Below are 15,911 nucleotides of genomic sequence, written 5' to 3'. Positions count from 1 at the left end.
AGATCTACATACTCTACAGGACCTAATAGCACTTACATTTCTAGAGATGGTGAGCTGGTGGACAAGATGCTCCTTTGCCGTAAATAAGCATGCCTCTTAGTCAAGGCAGGAGTGTGAGCCATGGCAGAAGTGGATAGATGGAACGTATTGTCAACCTGTCCCTTGATAGGAAGGAAAGTCTTACCGTGATACACTGTTCTTTTGAGAGGAACAGTGCTGGAATAGTGCTGTGTACACTGCTAGGATCTGTTGTTCTATGGGGGTATAGAACTGGGTTTCTGCCCCTCCAGAGCTGGGACTGAAATTCTAGGGGTACTCTCTTCTGTTATCTCTGCCACAGTGCCCAACTTAGAGCTTCACAGACACATCTAAATCAAATAGTAGCCCTGTGTAGGAGATACCCAGAGCTTTAATCTGCTTTGCTAGTATTTTGCCTTCTTAATGGCTCTTGCTGTTCTGACCCCCAGTCCCACATATGCCCTCCCTTTACCAGTCCATATGAAGGACAAAAGCACTTTGCCAGGTGTGGGATAATCGTCCTCTATAACCCTCAAATCTCCATAAAGACTTGCACATCTTTCACATTCTTAAGGGTTGGATAGACTTGTACCCTATCAATTATAGCTTCAGAAACAACGTGCGTCTTACCCACCCATATGACTTCCAGAAACTTTATAGCAATAACTGGGTCTTGAATTTTCTGCAGGGTCACCACCCATCTTCTTTCATGCAGATGTTCCAACAGAGGCTTCAAAGTGTCCTACAGCAGAGAGACGTCTTCACGTGTTAATATTATATGATCATGTAATGAGCCCATTTTATTGATGTAGAAAAGGAGAATAAAGGGAAGCCTCAATCTACCATCCCATTACATACCGTGAGACTGCACAGGTGACCCTGGGGAAGCACTTGAATGGTCCATTGTCACCCCTCCCCTACGTGAAGGCAAAATGATCTTAGTTATCAGAAACGCATACTTGTCAGAGTCCATGAATCCCCTTGAAGATGAAGCACTTTTACAGGAACACTTTTGCAAAAGCATCAGAGTAAAACAATAACTAATTTCTCTTTGTACTCAAGGGGTCAAACAGCATGGGACACACTGTTTTACTGTCAGTCATGGCAATATCCTCCCCCTTGCTTTCCTCACTTTCCCAGTGATTCTGCCTCATCATTCGAATCAGGCTTTCTTACAATTGCTCAAACCTCAATTTGTGGCAGTCTATGCCCTCCTAGCTTTGCAAAACGGCATGCTAAGTTCTCCAACTTATTATCCTGCTCTCCCACCTCCTCTTTCCACCTTCTCTATCCTCTTTCCACCTTGAAGTAGCAGAGACGTGGACAACTACACATACTTCTCTAAACTCAGCTCTTTTTCCACCTTTCTAGCTCAAGCTTCAGCCTCTATTTGGAGTCGGCGGCCAGCTGACCTGCCCACAGCGGAAGCCAGCCCACTACAGCAGCAATTCATTTCTCTTCTTTGCTACAGTGCACTATACACAGTTCTTCAAACAAGTGTATTATACCAGCTGGCTTTTAGGAGGTGTCCCCCTACTCACACAGTGGTCCACAAGCATTTAACATACAGTGCACCTCTTCCCACGAAGAAGTTGATGGATAACTTGGGATTTCCTTTGCAGATGCCTCTTTTCTAAGACCCATTTCTTTGGTCTACTGTCTGGCTCACCAATTATTTCTTTGCAAACTGGCCTTGTGTGCAGAGGGCAAGGAGAGACCAAAGAAAGAGGCAGACCACTCCATATTGGTAGGTGGCAGTTTTAATAAGCAAGGGAACTTATGAGGTTTATCTTGGGCAAGACAAGTATAGCTCAGCAACCACTTGTTCAAATCTTATAAGTTTATAGAGAGGCCATAACTAGGTTCAGTCACATATAGCATCCAGAAGTTCTCAACACCACAATACTATCTCAAGGTTGTGTCCGTGGGGCAGCTTCTAGAGAAGAAAGACAAGCACGTTCCAAAGACAGGGAAGAGGATGAGGGCCTCTGATGGTCTGGGTCCAGCTTGGGGGTCAACGAGCTGTAGGGAGCTAAAGGGTTAACTGAAGCTTCCAAAATTCAAAGGAGTGCATGGATTATCTCGGGAGGCCTGCTCGCATATAAAAGGGAAAAAGCTGGTTCTGAGGAATTCCAGGAGGAAGAAGATTAAGATTAGAAACAGGAAGTACGAAGGGAGTTTCGATTGTACTTTGGCCTTCAAGATGTTACTTTAACTCTGTTATCTTGGGATACACAAAGGAACAGAATATGTATAAAAAGGAGCCTAAGAAATAAACTCGGAGAGACAGTTGTGAGATCTGCTCTCCCTCCTGCACCCTGTCTTCTCTTTTTTCTCAGTCCCCGCTCCCCCATTCAGGGACCTGGTTTGACTTGGTTGGCTGGTTTCCGACAACTAGCAGTCACATCCTTTCAGTGACCTCCTCTTATCCAGAGAGCTTCAAAGCAGTGCCAACAGGGTTAGAGGCCTCCTCCATGACAACTGGTTGCTTTATAGAGTTTAAGGAACTGGAGCATAAGCTGGGTTTAAACTAATCCCTTTGCTGTGCCACAGTGAGACCATGGGTGTTGTTCAGAATAACTCAGAGGGTCAGGATCTGTGTTGCATTAGACACAGGGGTAGCAGCAGCAGAGTTACTTAGGGGTCCTGGGAAGTCCTCTGGAATCTTACCACCTACTGGTTGCCTTTCCCAGTACCTTCACTTTCTCTTTGAAATAACTGTTCTTTAAGGAGTGACCATCTGATGGGTTCACCTCGTTCACAAGGTATAACCATTCTTTTACTCTACAAGACTCCCCACCGCCCTCCCCATGTCTAGACAAAACCAGCCTGCCAGCTCAGAGTCTTCTGTATAGAGACCCCAGTCTCAGTGGGTCAACAGTGCAGCACAGGGCAGCACAGCCCACAGGAGGGCTCCCCAGCAAGCAGCAGCTTCCAGTGCGGAGGCCTCCAAGTCCTCATCAGCTTGACAGATAAGAAGCACTAAGGAGAAAGGCAGGAGTGAGGCTTTAAGTTTTCAACAGTCAGATATCAAATATGTGGACCCTCAAGTACGCTTACAAGAACAAACACGGGTAAGAAAAATATGCATTTGCAGTGGCTTATTTTTATATAAAGAAACATTAACAAGATTATCTAGAAGTAATCAAAACTGGTTATTTGAGAGTGGCTGGAGTAAGCACAGGAGCTATTTTAGCCAGTGATTCAAGCAATCATTGCTGAGCTAAAACTACTTTGGCTATGGCATTGGCCAACTCTCCTCATGTTAGGGTGGCATTGGCCAACTCTCCCCATGTTAGGGTGGCATTGGCCAACTCTCCTCATGTTAGAGAGAGATTTCTGATCATTTTTCATTGACACTCTGATCCTTAGAAAGAAAACTCTCCCTGTGGAGGCAAACCCAGAATCATGCACACCTCCTGGAAGTCCTTGTTTAAGGTGGTTATAGAGGTTTAATGGAAGGGAACAATGGGAGGCTTGTGTTTTGTATTGAAGAGAGAATGTGACAATGAGTACAGCAAGAGCACACTCTTTTTATCCTCCAGCTGTCAAGGCTATGAGTTACGCAAGCACTAAAGCCATTACCAAAACCTTCACATATAAAGATGTAGCCAGGAGGTGTGCAGAAGGCTCTCACATAAGTGACAGTATCTATGGACCCATTCATTAGTATAGAGGTGTTAGCATCATTCAACCAAGGCTCAGGTGTTACATTATTATGTATCTAAAGGCTGCCTAAATACATGGGTATGTCATGTCAGCAAGCTTACGAATGGCTCGAATTCACACAGGTAGTCCCACGGAGTTTCTTATATAGATATTAGAGAGATGTCATTTTCCCATTGCAGGGTTGGGTTAAGTTGAAGCAAGGAATGAAGTTAGGTCAGTTTAGTACCCTAACTTTATAAAATGGACTTGTGGACAATTTAAACATTGAATTTAAAAAATCGAAATTCCAGTAAAATTATTTATATGGTGAACTAAGGTGCCATTACTTTCTTGGACTGATTGAAGCTTCTATTGTCAGATAGAACAAACAGGTTTCCCCCTTTCATGGTAGATTGGGAAATGCTGACGAGGGCATTCATTGCTCTTCCAAGAAAGAGAGGGGAAATTAAAGTAAGAAGCAACAGTACGAAAAGGGTATATAGGCCTGGTCTGGTCATTTTGGGAAAACTGTCTCCATCAGATGCCATCTGTTTCAACTCCTGGAGATTTTTAATTTCAGGTCACTAGATGGTGCGCATGTCAAGTCGGGGTTTGGTGTCTTTTTTAGGTGTGACATGTGAATCCAAGAGTCCACTCCCTGGAGTTTGGCAGCGCAAGGGTTAGTCGACAGTACCTAATAGGGGCCCCTCCAGTGAGGCTGGGAGGAGTTTTTTGTAGGTGTCTTTTCCAATAAAGTAAATCTCCAGGTAGCAGAGTGTGGTGTTCAAAGTTTTTGTTTCCTGGAGTGTGCTGGGAAAAGATTGCTCTACTAAAGCATCATCATTTTCAATAAAAGTAATTAGGCCTTTACAATATCAAGGTATGCACCTGAAAGGTATGCTCCAGGCAAGCTGTCCACCACAAATGTGGAATTAGGTACTTCAGGGAGGGGCAGTGTCTCCCTATGTATAAGAGATATCAAAACATCTTAAGATACTGAAAATAAAACACATGATTAAAACAATCAGAAAACAAGGATTTGTTTGCTCACATCAGTTCAATTTAACATGGTGGGGGAGGTGTTATTTGGGCAATTAGGCACCAAATAAAATACAATCATTCCAGATTTTAAGGACATACACACAGACCCCCCCAGACATATGAAATCACACAGAATGTCACTGGACATATATCTGCATACAGCCAAACACAGACACACAGACTCACAAACCCTCAGAGACAATGGCCCAGACACACGCACAGCCAAGGCCCTCCACGCTCCTTCCCCACTTTCTCTCCCTCTTTAGACTAAGCACCATCTGAAACACTGCCTATCTTACTTGTATGTCTTGTATCTCGTTTCATACAATGACAGCTTGGAGGAGACAGTGATATTTGTTATTCACTACAGCACCTACCAGAAAGCCTGTTATACAAAGGAAGATTGATATTTACTGAATAACTGGCCTTAAAGACACACACATACACTGGGGGTTTACACAAACCTCATCACAGGTCCACATGCTCTTGATTTTAGCAGAATGAACTGTTCTCAATCTCATCCTATGTGACAGAGGGGTCTCTTGGCCCCCAAACCATCCTCCAAGTAGTGTCCATCTGCATGTCCTGATGGAGAAGGGACTTCCTGGGCCTGCACATTATCTCTATAAGAAGTACAACTCAGGAGCCTTAAGAAGTGAGTCAGGGCCAGGGACAATGGGAGTTGAACTATTCCAGCCCTTCATGCTGCTACAATCACTTCTCTAATGGCGCTCCTCACCATGTGAACCTTCTTCACTTTGCTTTCCCACTGGCAGCTCAGGGTTTGTGCTGAGGTTTGTGCGTCCTCACCCAGATGCCACGTCCTCCACTGAGGTCCCCACAAGTATCGTGTCCATCACCTCCATGAGGTCTTACCTGCCCGCAGATCTCCTGGGGTTGGCTCCGCGGGAGCCTGCCCTCATCAAGCCCTTGATCTCTGCCCCCCATTGAATGTTCCTTGAAGGGAAGCGAGAGCGGCCTCGGAACCTCAGATCGTAGGTCTTCCAGCCACAGAAAGATCACATTAAGGACCCAGAAAAGCACTAGAAGCTGCAAGAGCAGGTCTCACCCGGCTCCCCTCATTTCTGCCTCTTCTCTTCAAAAAACAATGAGTGTGGCCTCCAACACCGGGCGGGGGGTGGGGGGGGAACACCTCCTGCACCCGCGCATTTTAGGGAAGGCAGAAATCCTTTGGTGTGGTGCCGCACTGCATGCTGGGAGCCATGTGAGGTGAGGGGCACCCAGGGGACGCCAAGGGCCTAGGTGAGGTGCCATTTCCCACAGGACATGGGACTGGAACTCTACAAGGTGAGTCCTGTTCCAGAGGAAAGTAGGTGCCGGCCTTTATGGGCGGCTCCACATGCACTCTGGAAGCAGCTCCGAGGTGAGGGAGCTGGCGCGGTCAGCACATGCGCTGCTGAAACCACAGGGTGGGATGTGCCACTGAACTCAGAGAGGGGGCTTAGGGACAGCTGGGCTCCTGAGGGACTCCAAGAGCTAGAAGACAGGGCGTCTCCTTTAGACATTATTGAGACTATTGTGAAATATGCTTCTTGGTCCATAGCTGATGTTTATGTGACACTAGGGGTTATGGCCCAGGGACCTGTTTCTCATGACCTGGGCTCTGGGTTCTGTCACTGCTTCACTTTATAGTCATCGACAGAGAAAATTCCGGAGTGGGACACATTGAAACATGCTTCGCAGAGAGCAGGCACAGAGTTGGCTTGGAAACGACCCCAAGACCTGCTCTGGGGAGACGTGATGCCGCTGCCCAAGGAGTAGGTTAGGGTACACCCAGGCTGCCCGTCTTGGGAGACCTGTTAGGTGCACTGCTGTGTTTCAGACCACGGCATTCCCAGATACGGTGTCATCTCAGAGGTGAGCACTGGGAGCACTGCCACTCTCACCAGCTGTGTGAATGAGGGCAGGTGAGCCCTACAGGGTGTTTCCTAATGTCAAACTCGGTACCAGGAAAGTCCTGTTGTGGCCCGTGTCCCTCTTTGCCAGACCTTTCAGTTGTAAAGACCCCGAGGTGGTGGAAGAAAGTGCTGAGTATGTAGCAGTCGAAGGTCAGGAGAGCTAAACATTCTCCCAGCATGGGAAAACATTTTTGTTGTTTTCAATGAATTGGTTTTAGTACATACACATACTGTTTTAAGAGTAGTGAGTTTTCACAAATATATAGTTATACCCCCAAGATGGGAAACACTCCATCAGCCCAAGGAGTACTCTCATGTTGCCCATTTATACTGAACACACAATGATGTTTTAGATTCCTATCCTTTTGCCTTTTCCATAATGTCATATAAGTGGAATGCTATGTTTCTTTATCAGGCTTGTTTGGAAACTGATGACACATTTGTAAAAATGCATAATTATACAAATCTCACAATGTTCTTCTGAGTTTAAAACTTCTGACATTGCACTGGAGAGACACACATTATGCCTTCGAAACTGAGAGATTCCATTAGTATAAGCTATGTGAATTTGGGTAAGACTTTGTGTTTAACTTTCTTCATTTGCATGATGGGAATAGTGACATAAACAGAAACTCGAAATGAGATATCAATAATTATATAAATCACATAATCTCTACAGTGCTTTGAAAACATAAATTAGCCACAAAAATTGGGACTAAGTTTGGATTTCCTTTGCTTTTTAATGAAACAAACGCTGTCACCTTTTACCCTATCTTCTATGACATCTCCTAAAGTGTAAACACATAGAAATGACCCCTGGAAAGACCTAAAATGGGCTTTAAGGATCTTGTGCATCCTTGGAACAAAAACTGTTTGGTTACCCCTCTTATAAAAAGGCATAGAAAATTCACCAGTTTGAGGATGTCATATACCTCCTTTGCCACAGTATTAGGATATTACTCAAAATGATACTCTCTGTCTGCAGCTCATTTAAATTATTCCTTGGATTATTGTCCTCTAAACATCTATAGTTTGTTGTTGTTGTTGTTGTTGTTGTTATTTTAACCAGGAAAAGACCTGTGATGAGTTACAATTGTATAGATAACCAGAGCCCTTTCTTAATCGAGTAGGATCTCAAAGGTTTCATGTGTCAGTTGAAAAGTGGCAAAATGATAATTAGAGTCAAATGGTAATTTCAAAATCTTTCAACTAATGTTAAACAGAAACATAAATACCACAAATACTGATGGTCCAAAGCAATGGGAAGACTCACATCCTACATACCCATGTCCATCCTCATAATCACATAGTATATGCTCTAAAACTTATAACCATGGCTACACAGCAAAGATGAACCATGTCTATACCTTTATCTTTGTGAGAACAATTGCTATTAATCCCAGAATGCAGGAATTTCAGTACTGCTCTCGTCTTTACATCCATACCCAACCAGATCCTCAAAGTGTCTAAGACGTATTAGATGGTGGGGAAAAAATGGTCAATAATGATACCCATGGGGTGTGTGTGTGTGTGTGTGTGTGTGTGTGTGTGTGTGTGTGTGTGCGTGTGTGTGTGTGAATATGAACACAGCAATAAAGAATGGAATCTTGTCACTTGCGATAACATGGATGGACCTAGAGCTTATTATGCTAAGTGAAATAAGTCAGGCAGAAAAAGACAAACTCCATGCAGTTTCATTTGTATGTGGAATCTAAAAGAAGCAAACACCACCAAAAAAAAACTCCCAACAAAACAAAACAAACAAACAAAAACTCACAAAAAGACTCATAGAAACAGAGATCAAAGAGAAGGTTACCAGAAGGGAGGGAGTGGGAGGATGGGTGAAAAGGGGAAGGGGAATGCAGTCAATAATACTGTGATAAGTTTACATGGTGACAGATTATTACTAGAATTGGTGGGGTGATCACATTGTAAGGTATAAAAATGTGGAATCACTATATTGTATTCCTGAAACTAATATAACCAATATAAAATTGTATACCAACTATACTTACAAGATTTTTAAAAACGACATTCTTACTCACTGAGGCCCCTACCTTCCACAAAGAAGATAAACAGTCCACCCTGCAAGCTTCCCTATTAGCTCATCTGTCATCATTTCCTTTCCTTCTAAGCCTTTATTTTTGACTTAGAAACCAAAGACTTCTCATTTAACCATCTCTCTTTTCCCACATAAGCATAAGCACCAAGAGTGTTAGAACTTTTTTTTCCATGCCTGTATATCCAGAGTGCCTTGAATATTTGTGCTAAGTTGTGTATGTTTCAGCCTATACATCCTAGCATATGAGAGATATTGAAAAATTAGCATCTTGTTTTCAGCAAGAAAGCTTTCATTGGAAGAAGGATCCTGACTTTGTCCCTTGGTAGGTGTGTGTCCTCTGACAATTTACCTAAATTTATAAGCCTCAGTTAACTCATACAGGAGAGAATAAGTATATATACCTTGCTAAGGAGTACATGAATAGAAATATATATTTATATTTTAAGTGAGGTACTTTGTAGAGAAGTGTCCAGTACACTGTTGCAAATATTTCAGTATTTTAATAATAATAAAGGCAAAAGCTGACACAGAAGACTGTGAGCTGGCCTAGCACTCCCTACTAAGCCTAGATATATCCTGTTGAAGAGAAAAATGTCACACACATCATTATCAAAGCTACTTTGTTATCATGATGGATCAAGACAAAATCAAAGGCAGTTGTGTCTGTATAAATGATTAAAGAGATCAGGTTTCCAAAGAATAAAAATAACCAAAATTCCCCACTTCTCTTTAATATGACTTGTCCTTCTTACAAATTAGGTTTAGCATTATGCCATTCTTTCTCTCTGCTAGATATGAACTATGACAGTTACCCAAGATAGAATTAAGTTCATTTCCTCTCAGTATCCAATACAGAATAATGTCTTCTTTCCTTGAACAGCAATCAGATCATCTAACAAAAGCCAAATCCAATAGGAAGCCCTTTTGAGTGTGCTTTTACTGTTATTCCCACAGTCATTTATAGTTTGTGGTTGTTCTTATTAAAGTAGTTCTTCCCTTATTTGTGGTTTTGCTTTTCATGGATCTAGGTACCTGAAATCAACTGTGGTCCAAAAATATTAAATAAAAAATTCCAGAAATAAACAATCCATAAGTTTTAAATTGCTTGCCATTCCAAGTCGCATGCTGTCTCGCATTATCACACTCTGTTCCACTTTTATCCATTGTATCAACACTGTATTTGCTACCTGCCTGTTAATTATTCGTAGCCATCTCAGTTATGAGATCAGCTGTAATGCTATCCCAGTGCTTGTTTAAGTAACATTTATTTTTTTACTTGATAATAGCCCCAAAACATGAGTAATTATGCTGGCAATTTGGATATGCCAAAGAGAAGCTGTAATGTGCTTCACCTAAGTGAAAAGATGAAAGTTCTTGACATTAAGGAAAAAATATATCATATGCTGAGGTTGCTAAGACCTATGGTAAATCAAATTTTTATCCATGAAATTGTGAAGAAAAAATAAATTTGTGCCAAGTTTGCTATTACACCTCAGACTGCAAAAGTTGTGGTTGCAGTGCATGATAAGTGTTTAGTTAAGATGGAAAAGGCATTAAAAATGTGGGTGGAAGATGTGAACAGAAAATGTGTTTCACTTGACCATGATGACAGTATGCCAGAAAGCATTAAACGTATACAAAGACTTCAAGGGATCCTTTGAAATAAGGGACACAAAGCCGTTTACTACAACTACAGGATGGTTATGCAGTTTCAGAAATAGAATTGGACTGAAAAATATAAAAATTACTGGAGAAGCTGCATCTGCTGATAGAGAAGGTGCTGCCACAATTCTGGTAAAGTTGAAGTTAAGGAGAAGAGATATCATCCAAAGCAAGTCATCAATTGCAATGATTGGGCTCTCTGGAAGAAAATGCCCAAAAGAACCTACATTCATAAAAGCGCAAAGGAGGCACCAGGGCGTAAAACATGGAAGGACAGATTAACACTGGTACTATGTGGAAATGCTGCAGGACATACAATAAAGCCAAGCACAGTGTAAAAAGCAGAGAACCTCCCCCAAACAAAAATTATCTGCCTGTGTTCTGGCAACATAGTAAGAATGCAGGGGTGATGGCTGTCCTGTTTATGGAATGGTTCCACCAATGCTTCATCCCAGAAGTGTAAAAATACTTGGAAAATTAAAAAGAAATCGTTAAAAAAATTCTTGGAAGAGGAAGTGTTGAAATTTAAAGTCCTAATAAAAGTAGACAATGCACCTGGCCATCTGATTGCTAGGAAAATGAAAACGTTGAAGGTGCATTTTTACATTCAAATACAATTTCACTGCTTCAGCCCCTTAACCAGGGTGTCATTTGGTTTGTCAAGGCCACATATATTCACCTGATATTTGATCACATTTGGTCATCAATTCACGCATACCATAATCTGGACATAATGCACAACTGGAAATAATTCACTATTGCTGATGCAATAACATTTGTAAAAGCTTCAATGTATGAGTTAAAACCAGAAAATGTAAATGATGCCTGGAAGAACTTATGAAGTGAAATCATGAATGACTTTAAAGGCTTCTTGGGGATTGATGAAGTCAGGAAAATTATTTATGCAGCAAGACAAGTTAGTGGAAGATGTGCTAATGTGCTTCACAAAGATGTGCAAGATCATGTTGAAGGCCCTTGAGAAGTGTCAACAAATGAGGAACTGAAAGAACTTGTTGAGTCATCTATAGAGGAAGAGGAAGAAAAACTGAAGCAAAATCAGAGATGTGGACATTATTGATATTTGCCAGTGTTTTGAATTGTGCAGATATTAAAAGTCAATTTAACAGAATATGATCCTCACATAAAACACAGCATTAAAGTCACCTGTATGATCACCAGAGGATTACAACCTCTGCAGCAACACTTTGATGAGTTAGAGAAACCAACTTCTGAGTACAATGTTATTCCAAAAGATATTGGCAAAAAAAACCCTTCAACTATCAAGGATCCTTGACCATCAACATCTTCTGCTTCTGACATCCAACCATTGAGTTGTCATGGTTCGATGATTCAGGATCACCTGATGTAGGTGGTCCTTCTTATATGTGGTCAGAAGGTCCGTAGTAGCCTAATGCAATGCCACAATGCCTACATTATTCACCTCACTTTATCTCATCATATAGACATTTAATCATCTCACATCATCATAAGACTATAGTACAATAAGATATTGTGAGACCACATTCACATAACTTGTATTACTATATTGCTAGAATTGTTCTATTTTATAGTTGTTAATGTCTTACTATGCCTAATTTATGAATAAACTCATCAAAGGTATGTATATACAGAAAAAAAACCCATAGTATATGTATCTTTTAGTACTATCCAGTTTCAGGTACCCATTGGGGGTCTTGGAACATCTTCCCAGCAGATAAGCAGGGACTGCTGTACTAAAATTCATACACCCCTCTGACTGCAGATGTAATCTAGTGGTCTTTGGCAGGAGGGGATTGAAAAAAATATGATTTAACTTTTTGGTATTAGAAATGAACAAGCAACTAGCCTCATGACAAAAATTATAAGTATAAAAAATCGCCTGAGGAAATAATACTTGAGTTTGTATGCACATAATATTGACTCAGAATATATAAAGATTAAGTGGAGAAAATTATACATCAATCAATAAATCCATAATTTCAATGAGATATTTTAATGTCTACTTTCAAGAAATGAAAAAGACAATATTTCTTAATATACAAGTGTTTGTTAAACAGTTAATAAATGTTTCTAAGAAAAAAAAACTACAGAAGCATTTATTAGAGAAAAAATGCACAAACTTTCAATCACGTTCAATCAAAGGTAACTGAAAGTACATTGAGTGATTATGCTCAGGTACAAGAAACAGGAAACACACAGAATCTGCCTGATAGCAGATTCTCACATGGAAGGACTGAGTCAGAGCCGTCACTGCCCAGTGCGGCAGAGGAACAAACTCCAACGTGGTTCTTTTGGATGGCACCACTGTAGCTGTCATGGTGGAATTAGGAACACATAGTCGCTAGTGGTATTAATAGAAGGTGTTTACTATACAAATTAGACCTTAAACAAAGATGATCTAAAGAAGAGTGGAGTTAGTGCTTCAGAGAACATTCTCTATGATGACAGTCTACATTTGTTGTCTGGTGGACACATACGGGCTTACAGGAGAATCCAAACTGTGCCGGACCTTTGATGCTGAACTTTAGAGACAATTGTAGAAGCCTACAGCTGAAATCAAATGGAGGTCAAGCAGTAACTGGTGGTTTCAAGGATATTCTTGATTCTTGGGGAAAAGGATAAAGAAAACGGTCTGGAGGCAAGTGTTTGCAAGGACGTATACATCTGTCTTACTTATACAAGTGGCTCCAAAACCTGTCTAATTTTATTTTACTTCTGCGTTCCACGTTTCATGTAAGTTAGGTGTTGGTGATTTCTCACATGAAACCACAAAGGCAACAGATCCTAGAAACTGAAGTTCACATTACTCACATTGATATAACAGTCAAGAAGGGTCATCTCCAATTCCAGATTTTATTGTCCTCTTCTTGTCCTCACAGGTCTCTTTTCTTTTTTAAAAAAATGTTAGTTGCATTTTATTTGCATACTTTTGTGGTATATATAACATAAAATTTACCACTTAAATAATTGTAATAACTATGTATAGTGCCAGCTGGGTACTAGACTAATCAAGGGGATCACTTTGTAAATTACACAAAGATCCAACCACTATGATGTATACCTGAAACTACTATAAAATAATATTGAATGTCAACTTTAATTGAAAAATTAAAATTACAAAGTTTGCCACCTTAACCATTTAAAATTTTTTTTTCTATTTGAATGTATTTATTCATTTTTTAACATGCTTTTTTGGTTAAAGTATACAGTACATTGGTTAGACATCTATCTAGTTCACAAAACGATCCCTTCCCTGACCTTCCACCGAGCCAACATATTACTGCAAACTGCATCCCCTATGCTGTGCTCGCCATCCCCATGACCGTCCATCAGCTACTAATTTGTACTTCTTTAGCACTTCACCCCATTCTCCCAGCCTTGCAAACCGCCCTCCCCTCTGTCTGACACCAAATTGTCCACTATATTTGTGAGTCTGTTTTTGATTAGTTTGTTCCTTTTATTCCTTAAATTCCACATATAAGTGAAATTACATAGTGTTTATCTTTCTTTGTCTGACTTAAATACCTTTTAGGTCCATCAAAGCAATATGTTTTTCCATCCCCTTCCTTTTCATATGTAGGGGTCTTGTTTTCTTATCCTTTTAGCCACTCTATCTTTTGGTTGGAGCACTTAATTCTTTTCCATTTAAGGTACTTATTGATAGGAATGTAGTTGTTACCATTCCTTATTCCTGTTTTTGATACATGTTCTTTCTTCTTAAAGAAGTCCCTCTAACATTTCCTGTAATATGGGCTTGGTGGTGATAAATTCCTTTAGCTTACTTTTGTCTGGGAAGCTCTTTATCAGTCCTCCAACTCTAAATGATAGCTTTGCTAGATAAAGTATTCTTGGTTGTAGATCCTAGATCTTCATCCTGTTGAATGTTTTGTGCCAAGCCCTTCTGTCCTGCATAGTTTCTTTAGAGAAATCAGCTGCCAGGCTTATGAGTTTTCCCTTATAAGTAACTATCTGTTTTTCTTTTGCTGCTTTTAATACTCTTGCGTTGTATTTCACCTTTGGCATTTTAATTATGATGTGTCTTGCTGTTGGGCCTCTTTGGATCCCTGATTTTGGGAATTCTCTGAGCTTCCTGGGGTTTTATGTCCATTCCCTTCACCAGGTTAGGAAAGTTTTCCATCATTATTTCTTCAAATAGCTGTTCAACATCTTGATTTTCTTCAGTTACACCAATCAGACAAATATTTGGAGCCTTGGTAGTGTCCCATATGCTCCTTAAATTATTTTTATAGTCTTGGCATCTTTTTTTCTTGCCGTTCTGATTGAGTGTCTTTGGCTTTCCTGTCTTCTAGATAGGGCATTTGATCCTCTTCTTTAATCACATTGTTTATTCTATTTAATATACTTCTCATCTCAGATGTGATCTTCATTTCTGATTGGTCCCCCTTTATAATTTCTATTTACATTTTTATGGGTTTTTTTTATCTTATTGTTAAATTTCTCACTGAATTCATCCCTAAGTTCACTGAGCATCTTTATAACCAGAGTTTTGAACTCTGCGTCTGTTAGATTGCTTGACTCCATTATTTTTGGATCTCTGTTCTGTTCACTCATATGTTTTCTGCTTCTTTGTCTTTCTATTTTGGCTGCCTTTCTGTGTCTGTTTCTATGTACTAAGCAAAGCTCCTAAGTCTCCCGGTCTTAACTAGTGCAGCTTTGTATGGTAGATGTCCAGTAGTACAATCCTTAGAGGGGTTCAGCTGCAGGCCAAGTTTAGTCTCAGCCTGTGCCCCTCCCGGACCACCTGTTAAGATTCAGCAAGCAATCCACAGATGCTCTGCTTATAGTTGCCTCAAAAGGCCACACCAGAAACTGAGGCAGCCTCCAGTGTGAGTCCAGTGTGAGTCTCAGCAAGGAGCACCTGACTCGCTTAGGATACAGCTGGATGTGGCTTGGGTGGGGCCTGAGTTGGGGTTGGCGGTTTTGCAGGGAATCCTCTGGGCTAAGCAACCTATTTATCCTGTCTGATGACCTCACGGCAATGGCGGCGCTGTGTCCATGCACTATGTGGGGGGAGGGCTCAACAGGGAACAATGGATACTGCCCATACTTCTGTAGAGAGCAAATCCTGCCTTAGCCCTCACTCCAACATCTCCCTGTTAGTCCCTGGTGCCCCCTGTGAGCAGCCAAATCGGCAATGGTGCTCAGAGCGAGCAGGTCTGTCACTGCAAAAATCTGCTCGTGGACGCGGCCCCTTTAAGAGGTGTCTGTCACTGCTACAGCCTCTGTGTCACTCAGCTGCTTGGGACTGGGTAGCCCCATGTCCTCACCCCATCTACCTTCTGCCATTGCAGGGTGCTTTCTTGGATTTCTCCCTAGTTGTATGGCTTGTTCCTCTAGATCCCAGATGATTTTTCCTTGCTGCTGCTCCTCGTTTCCATCTCAACTTTGATTTGGTCACCAGAGGGATGAACAGAGCCTCTATCATCTATGCCATTTTTTTTCTCCTCACAGGTCTCTCTTCTTCATGCGAACTCCATAGCTCAAATCCCAACCAGAAAGAATGATAAAGAGCAAGGGACTATAGATTAAAATACTAATTT

The sequence above is a fragment of the Pteropus medius genome, unplaced genomic scaffold (assembly GCF_902729225.1).
Source record: "Pteropus medius unplaced genomic scaffold, Ma_sr-lr_union100, whole genome shotgun sequence".
NCBI classification, from domain to species: domain Eukaryota; kingdom Metazoa; phylum Chordata; class Mammalia; order Chiroptera; family Pteropodidae; genus Pteropus; species Pteropus medius.
The sequence above is the reverse complement of the archived record's forward strand: the minus strand, read 5'-3'. Positions refer to the sequence as shown.